This window comes from Cynara cardunculus (assembly GCF_001531365.2).
Source record: "Cynara cardunculus var. scolymus isolate 2C chromosome LG 2, CcrdV1, whole genome shotgun sequence".
NCBI classification, from domain to species: Eukaryota; Viridiplantae; Streptophyta; class Magnoliopsida; order Asterales; family Asteraceae; genus Cynara; species Cynara cardunculus.
Window position 1 is genome coordinate 12,710,675 of NC_037529.1, and position 7,289 is coordinate 12,717,963.

Here is a 7,289-nt window from a genome sequence, read left to right on the forward strand (position 1 = left end):
TATTTGAAGATTGAACTTGCGGATTAATTTCCACTTGTTCAGTTCCCACCCTCGAAGGTATTCCCAGTATAGCGGTCAAGGTATTACGTAACTTATTCATTTTTTCTGCGAGCATATCCCGAGTAACGTACTCAGGATGTTGAATTGGTTCCTCATTAGTAGTTGAATAGATTCACCTTGATTTGGATGAACCTCAGGATGACTACTTCGCCCTCTTCCTCGAACCCTTCCTCTTCCCCTTCCCTGCCTTTCCCTCTACCTCTACCAACAGGTAGATTCTCTTGAACATTTTCGGGTGAACCTTCTCTCTCGTCTGGGCTTATAAGAGCAATTCTTTCAAACCTTCCAGAGTGACTTGCCATCTGTCAATTTGCAAAATTTAATATTCACATAATTACATTCTCAAATATAATAAGGTATCCAAGCACAAATATGTACCTATAAACCTATGATTACATTGGTCAGTTATAATTTAAATTTACCTCATATATCTTTTTTTTAACCCATCATATTTATTCCAAAGGTTCTAAAAATGTCAGGGACCCTTGATATGCAAATAATACGGTTTAAGTCTAGGCATCATGTTAAATACTTAAATCTCTTAAACTCATGTCTAATACCAAATTTGTAACACCCCATTTCACATTTGCATATAATCCACATATTTCATATAACATGGAAATCAAATATTTACACACTGGTCTCACATGTACAACTTGCTACATTACAAAAGTAGCTACAAAATATTTCCATATAAACCCAGTACAAGACTTGTAAACATAACAAGTTCTCAAGTACAAGTAATGTAACATCTTCCAAAATCCATGTATGTAAAGCAATCATGATCCCTTTATAATTTCCCTTTTCCCTTATCCTCCGCTTGTGCCCAACTTGTAATGCACATTTTAAAACACAAAATGAGGATTAGACCAAAAGGTCTAGTGAGAAATCCTTTTTGATTGCTATTACAGAATGGAAATCACCAAAAAAAAAAATTAGAAAACCCATATTTGTATTGATAACAAACAAACATTGTTTTATCAAAATAAACCTTTTTGTCCCATCATATAGATGAGACAACCTTCTTTTTATCGCATTAACCCATGAATTACCAAAGTCATCGAATTAAACATAAAAATACCAACTTGTCGCATCTTATAGATGCGATCAAAACTTTATCGCATCATATCAACTTTGTCGCATCATATAAATGCGATATTAATTTTCTCGCATCACAAGGATGCGATTACCTCAGCTTGTCGCATCTTAATGATGCGATAACTCTACTTTGTCGCATCACATGAATGTGATAACCCCATCCTCGCATCCTCTTGATGCGATAACACCCACTCCTCGCATCACAAGGATGTGATAAAATAATTGCTCGCATTATAAGTACGCGATAAAACCAACTCATCGTATTATATATATGTGATAAACTACACTTATCGCATCACACAAATGCGATAAACAATTTCATATGATCAAGGTCCCATTTTTACACACAGAAGGCTTTGCCACCCTTATCCCAATATACTTCTCTTCTGATTATGCCACCCTTATCCCAGTATACATCTCTCCGGATTATGCCACCCTTATCCCATAATATACCTCTTCTGATTTAGTCACCCTTATTCCAACCAGTTGATAATCACATATCTAAACATAAAATTATGCTAAAAATAGCATATATCACATTCAAAACTCATGTATGAAACCCGAGTTTCTTCACCAAAAACACAATAAATCATGTTTTCAAAGTAAAATTCACCTTCAATTCACAATTAGATGAAGACTCTAACCAAACATTAAATTTCAGTTAAAATAACGTAATTAAACTCTTCTTTTTCGTCTTTTGCTTTTTGCTTCGAACCCAGGAATCACCACACCAACTTTTCTTAAGGAGACAAGTATAATGACACCTACTTTTAAAGCTCTTTTTAAAGAGTAAGACGGTTTAAATGAGATATATTTAACCAATTTTAAGAACAACCTCTCAACTAACACCATTTATCTAAATCAACTCCAAAATTTTATAACCAATAACCCGGTTATAACACCTACCCCTCTACTCCCTTCGCAAACAATTCAATTTGGTCAAACTTGATAGTTTTTAAATTTAAAATTATAATTTACACCCCTATGATTAATTAGTTAATTACTTTTATATTTTTCATTTTATACCTTCATGATATTACCATACACAATCATATATTAACTAAAAAAGCATACAATTACTTTTTAACAAATTACACCATTATAATTATCTCATCAGAACTTCAAAGTGAATTCAATATTGAATATTTTTTTGATTTAATCACATTATTATATATAATAAATGCTATAAAACTATTTTAGTACATACACTTTAGACCTTAGTTCTTTATTTAATTTGTTTTATACAATTTAATATATTATTAATTATCATAAAATATGTAAATATTTTACACATGATTTTTAATATTTATATGTTATACTTTTATAGTTATTTAAAGAAGAGAAAAATTCAAGACCCAATAAACTTTCTTATTTAAAAAGATTAAGTTCCTGAACTTTTTTTAAATAAATAAAATAATTGATCTTTTTCATTCCCAATACTTTCAAAACAACGCCACTATTGAATATTTTAGATTTAATTATATCATTAAATATCATAAATACGTAAAATTTCATGTTTACGAATTGTACTTGTGATTCATATTGATTTAATAAACACATAACATCATAAATTTTATTTTATTTATAATAATGTCTTTTATTTTATATATAATGAATAATCAAAATTTAAAAATTAGTACAGTTTTAATAAATTAATAATCATAAAGATTACTTTTTATTTGTTTTAACGATATAATACCACAAAACTTTGAGTATTAAAAACACGAATTCCACTAAAATACTTAATTACTAGTACTATATAAAAGATAATAAAAAAATATGTATTTTGGTTGGCAAATTATTGATTAATAATAATATACTATAAATTAATTAAAATGAATAGGTATCAAATAGAAAACAAAATTGTAGGGGGGGTTAATAGATAAATATTAAAATTGACATGTGAACATAAATCAGGTGGATGATAGTACTCTAATGAACATTATTGGCAATTGTGAACACAAAATTGTAAGGGGGTAATAGAATACAATAGTACTCTAATGAATATTATTGGCAATTGTGAACACAAATTGACATGTATGAATATTTGGGGCTTGCATGTAACATGCTGCTATCGTAAAATTGCAAGGTTCATTTAAAATCCAAGCCAGTTAAGTGTTTTATTATCAAATACCAATGTTATGAGTGTCATCTCGATCCAATGTTTATCATAGAGACATACATATATACACATAATTATATGATCAAACTACAAAGGAAAAGAATATCATAGTTCATATATGAACACAAATTGGACATATATGAACACTATTGGCAATTATGAACACAATTTACATATATGAACATTGGGACAATTGTGAACACAAATCGACACATATGCACTGTTGTGGCAATTTTATAACCGTGTGAAAGATGATGAACAACCCATTTGATCTTTTCAAGGTGTCCTTTAAATGGTTACATGTGAGGGTCCATTTGATCTTTTCAGGTTGATTGGCAATTAAGTAGGTTGATTGTGCAAAAACCCATGGCATCCTTGATATATTCTTGCAACTTAAAATTTATGCTTTTAGCTCCTCCAAATGAGAACAATGGTTATCCGCATGTTCATTGTGATGATGGGTCTGAATCAACAACTTGATTAGTAAGTGGGTGGTGTGCATAAAATAAAACAGGTTGAATAGACTGGTGTATGGTCTGCCCTTGGTTCCAAACCTGTAACAATTTAAAGGACAATGCGAGCAATGCTTGAAGCTCTTTATTCATAAAATAGAAAATAAGGTCGGGTGAGGGTCCAGATGAGTTCATATGGTGATATGTGTTGATATGGTGATCAAATTATGGAAGTTCTACATGTTGCTTCATATTCTTTGCTGACAATTTTCGTTTAATGAGAATGTGAAGCTTTGATAAATGTACTAATTAAATAAGTTGTATCGTTTCTTATTCATAGACTACTTGTTCATGCAAGATTATGAATTCTATAGACAATGTTCTCCAGCTTTCTCAAATATTTGGTGTCAAAGTCATTGAACCTGGGAGTTTAGTACTTGTATTCATCTTTTCAGTTGTTTGGCAGTTAGTAGAGACAACATTAGAAGATGAGAGTTTGTTGGAAGTTACTGAGGAAAGATATATAGAAACTATATTAACTGGAACTCTTGGTGAATCATCCTGGTTTTTGTCCATCTACAACTTACAGTTTCAACATCACCATGCTCCAGGCTGCTGGGATCCAGGTAAATGCCAAACTTTAACTCACAGTATTTTCTATATGTTGAACTATGTTTTTCCGTGGTTATAGATAGCAGACTTATGAGATATTAGCCTAAGTTATTTGACTTTCTTGTAATTAAAGGAAGTGATTAAAAAGTTATTTGGTTTTGTTGTTGCTCAAGTATATTGGTGTTGTATGTATGCTTCTATATATTGGTTTTGAGCATTTGTTCTCTTATTCTTTGTTGCTGCTAACTTTTGCATATAAAAATTTCCGAACTACAACTTTAATTTAAGTTAAATTGCATTTATATCATAGTTTAGTCCAAAATTTGAGTTTTGCTTTTGTATATAGTTTAATTTCCAAAAGATAATATATATGAAAGTTTGGCATTTACCTAGGATCCCAACAGCCTGGAGTATGGTGCTGTTGAAACTGTAAGTTGCAGATGGACAAAAACCAGGATGATTCACCAACAGTTCCAGTTAATATAATTTCTATCATAGTTTTCTTAAACAATCCTACAACTTAGTGATAAGGGTGTTGTTGATATGATACTATAATCCATCAAGACCATCACATGTGATGTTAAATCATGGAACCTTTGGCGCGGGCTAAGTCGTAGAACACATCATCCGCACATCATAGGGTCCCCTCACGTGTATTATCACATGTGATAAAAGTGTTCTCACATTCTCGTAAAATGGAAGTGTTCTCGTTTGAACCTCCACCTTTATATATAAGGGCCTAATCAAATGAGAACTTTTTAGTTGTGGTAACCGTGAGATCCAACGTGAACCAATCATTCAGAATAATTAATATGATTTGCTAAAATAAGTAGAAGAGTAAATTAGTAAAATTGTGTTGAGTATTCAATTTACTTTTATTAGTTTAATATTCCAATTTTGAATTTAATTAGTTGTATCTCTCAGTCTCACAAATGGATCGACAAGTTCCTTCCTTCTCCCTCAACTCCGGTATTGACCTTCATTTTCTCTAATGACCTTCCTTCTCCCTCAACTCTGACCACTACAACATCCCCTCACTATTCATCATATGCCTTCCATAAAGCGTCGATTCCTAGAAAAATCGAACAACGTGATTTTTCGTTAAACCTAGATTTGCATCGCACGTAGAGCTGGAAAATTTATAAGGTTTTCTTTCTTTTTCAGAAACCGATTAGGAACCCAAATTTTGTGTTCCCAGTCGCAACTGGAAAGTCGTTCCACTTTTTGTCCCCGTCCTATATCACTGATGAGGGGTTTCGCCGGAGTTACATCACACTAAAACTCCACCTCTCTATCTCCAACGGAAATTATATCTAGAAACTATTGTATATTATCAACATGAGGATCCAAGAGCTTCAATTAAATTTAGATATCCAGATCAGTGATTTTTTATTAATTTTATATTGTGGGTTTGATTTTTGAGTTTTGGGGTAATCGATTAAATTTAGATTGTGGGTTTGATTTTGATTTTAGGGTTTGGGTTGGTATCATATTGGTATGACATGGTATCTCAATGGGTATCATATTGTGTATCTTTAGGGTCATCGATTAAATCTATATTATGGGTTTGATTTTGTTTTTAAGGTTTGGGTTGGTATCATAGTTGATATCACAATGTATATCACATTGTGTATCTTTGTTGTTACTTGGTATTTGCATTGTGTATCTTTGTGTTTACTTGATATCGGCCGGAATAATGTTCACCGAAGGCCGGAGATCCGAGATCGGAGGTCAGAGGTAGGAGAGAGGAGTTTTTAAACATACCTAAAATGCTCTCTAATTATAACTTTAACTCAAATTACCAAAATAACTAATTTTCTAATTTATTCGTTGATTTGTGGTTAAGATTGGATCTCACAGTTACCACAAACTAATTAGTTCTCCCTTGATTGGTTAGACCCCTATGTGTGTGTGTGTGTGTGTGTATATATATATATATATAGGGGCCTAATCAAATGAGAATTGAATAGTTTGTGGTAACTGTGAGTTCCAATATGAACCAATCATTTTAGATAATTAATGTTATTTACTAAAATAAAACAAAGGGTAACTTAGTAAATTGTGTTGATGATTCAATTTACTTTAATTAGTTTAATATTCCAATTTACTTTAATTAGTTTAATATGTATACATATATATACACAGGGACCAAATCCGGTGGCCTTCTCCGGCACCAACCACCACTCCGGTGGCCTTCTCCGGCACCCACCACCACTCCGGTAACCTTCTCCGGCACCCATCACCACTCCGGTAACCTTCTTTGGTCATCTTGTTTGACCAAGACACCGTATCCGATGATAGACCACTAAACGCCCATATGCGACAGTGGTACCACAGTTGGTATCACAGTGGTCTCAAAGTTTACTTGGTGTGTTTTGAATATCACATTGTGTATCTTGGTGTGTTTTGGGTATCACATTGTGTATCTTGGTATATTTTGAGTATCGCATAGTGTTCGTCGAATGCCGGAGGTAGGTAAAATAGAGAGAGGAGAGATAAAAAAAATACCTAAAATGCCCTTTAATTATAATTTTAAGTCAAATTACCAAAAATATTAGTTTCCTAATTTATCCATTGATTTGTGGTTGAGATTGGATCTCACAATTATCACAAACTAATCAGTTCTTTCTTGAACGGATTCTTATATATATATATATATATATATATATATATATATATATATATATATATAGGGGAGCGATCAAATGCAAACCACTCAATTTGTACAAACCGTGCAAACCGCATTCAACCAATCATAATTTTTCATTCTATTCATTTTTTTATAATTATGAGAGGTTGATTAATCATTTTTATTGTGGAGGGTGTTAATCATAGATATTATCATCTTCATAATTTTAATTTTAGAGAAATACATGAAACAGTTTCATTAAGTATTATATGAAACAATTTCACAACCATATATGAAACAACTTCATCAAAAAAAG